Here is a 2685-nt window from a genome sequence, read left to right as displayed (position 1 = left end):
AACTGCAATTAAACGCATCTGTCAACCCTGTTTTGTTTCATGATGGCTTCAAGTAGGAGGGAAACCAGACTGGATGCAGGTCATTTGTGCTTACAACATTGGTGAGACGTTAGCATGTGTTGACATACTCAATCAGTCTTCTGGCAAACTCAGCATGGAAGTACAGTGCTTCTGACAAATAGGACATGCCATGCTACAACTGCAGATGGACAAACACACAAAACTTGACCATTCTGATGACTACAAACCTGTCATGTTGGGAAGACAACTAAACATATCCTTAAACACTTTCTGTGACAATGACGCATATTCTTTTATGAACATGGAAGAGACAAGTTTTTCATACCATCTGTGTAATCCTCAGTCCACTGGTTCAATGCCTTTATTAATGGCATTCCTACCACCGCAGGACATGTTAGCTTCATGTGGGTCCTAATGTGGTGCTAAAGCCTTTCATTCAAGAATTCAGTAGTGATAGTAGCTGTCTTGGACTATTTCAGTGCAACCAGTCAGCTCTGTTGGACAGTGTGCAAAATTGCTACTGGATAGCTAGCCCCTGGCTGGTTAAAGTCCAGTCAGGGCAATAAATGTCCAGAATCACTGGCCTGACTGGCCAGTAAATTTTTATCTGGTCATTTCGTAAACAAACCACTCTCTCCGACTTCTCAAGTTACAATACACTTTAAAAGTATGGCCTTTTAAGAGCCACTTTTGCAAGATTATGACCTTATAAAAACGTTCATCATATGCTACCCATCAAAAGTTATACTCAAAGTACTCACATTTCACATTTCACCTGCGATTTACATCATTTCTTGACTTCATGACAATAATCTTTTCAAGTTACAAATTGTTTTTTCAATACATCAGTTTATGTGTAAACAGTACCTTTAAACAGAATTAAATATTTTGCAAAATCTAGTTTAGAACAGACGACTGAAGTAAGTGACTACACTTCCACAAGTGAGTGTTAACTTTTGATGGGTGGTATACTAACAGCTTAATGATGAAATCCATGCCTACATTTAAGTTTCGGGCAAGCGAATTTTCAAGTGGTCTAGCAACTGTCAGGCTTTGCTTTCATGACTGGCAAGCAAAATTTGGAAATTATTTTGCACACTGAGTGAGGGACTGACAAACCTGGAAACAAAATTAGGTTGAGACTGACAAAACATCCAAAACAGTTAACATTTGTGCATAAGACAAAGTGACCAATGATGTATCAGTACAAGTCCCTCTGCTTACTACACTGTTATTGTCAACACTAAGAACTCCACATACCACAGAAATGAACCATAAAAGAATAAAACCCATTGTACTAAAGTTGAAAAAATCTGTAAAATATTGCATGGATTTACCAAAATACACAAGGTACAACAGATATTGTAACAATCAAATTCCCAGTTGAACAGCCGTTATATTTCAAGAAATGAGATGACATAAAATATTTTTATCAGCACTAAGTGGGTCTTATTACTTAAAGTTGTCTTAAATACATTGTACATAATGAAATGTGCTTGCAAGCTATAAACATCATTCATCAAATCATCCTATGGCAAAGTTCAGAAAATTCTTACAATGGAATAAGTACTAATATGTCAAGTGTAAAGAGAAACAAAACCTTGGGAGTTAAGTGATATCATAAAAGGTGCCAGGTTTTGTACACACTATGAAGAGGTGCCAACCCCAAAATTGTGAAATCAGGAATCTGAGCTCCCTTAGAATGAGAAGATTTTGGAATATTCCCAATAAATTAGGGTTTCCTATAAATTGTTGCACTCAAGGAATGAAATTCCTTGATGCCATTACACACAGCGATCCCTATACAACAAAAAACGGTTTGCAGTACTTGGTAGCAGTGTTTGTGAACGTTAAGTGAATACAATAAACAGTACATTGAACTTACCAGGCAGTCTAACGAACTTCCAAATTACTTTCTTGTGTAAACAATTTGAGAACTTCTGCACATAAAGAGTTATATCTATTTAATAGTCATTACATATAGTCAAAGAAGATCCTTGCTTCCAGTAAGTCAAACTACCTATATCTTTGTTATATTTTGAAATACATTGGAATGAATTAGCTTTGTCCATATTTTCAGGAGGGTTGGCATTTCTGCACTATGTTCCTCCAGTGTGTATGGATACATGCAGGAAAAAGACACTAAATCTGCTATTAATAAACAAGACACCATGATCTCTGCATCAGTTGTGTATCTGTTGTGTAAATTTCACTTCTGAAAAAAGGGCCACTGTCACACTGTCAACCGAGCTGACTGGATTAAAAACTGGGAGTATAAGTGTCAAAACTGAAGCCAAAAACATAAATATTCTTCAGCTCTCATTTTTGAGAGTGGACTTTGTTTTTCTTTCTCTTGAAAAAAATATGACCAGCAGATCCATAAAACATGAAATAAAATTGGACTGGCCAATTTTTGGAGTGCATACTGCTATGTGGCAGTGATATTCTGTGTGAACAATGTTCCAAATGTGTAACATTGAACTTATCTATAGTTACTAAAGGGCAGTGATATGCTATATTTAGACGTGCTATATTTAGACAGAGTTCTGGATGGTACTACAGAGTACTACAACCCTATGGTCTATTCTAACCTGATCTTTTCGGGATCTTTTCTCAGCCATACATGAGCAATTAACTCCTGCCTTTCATCAGACATTACATGTC

The sequence above is a fragment of the Haliotis asinina genome, chromosome 1 (assembly GCF_037392515.1).
Source record: "Haliotis asinina isolate JCU_RB_2024 chromosome 1, JCU_Hal_asi_v2, whole genome shotgun sequence".
In the NCBI taxonomy this organism is placed as follows: domain Eukaryota; kingdom Metazoa; phylum Mollusca; class Gastropoda; order Lepetellida; family Haliotidae; genus Haliotis; species Haliotis asinina.
Note: the sequence above shows the minus strand (reverse complement) of the source record.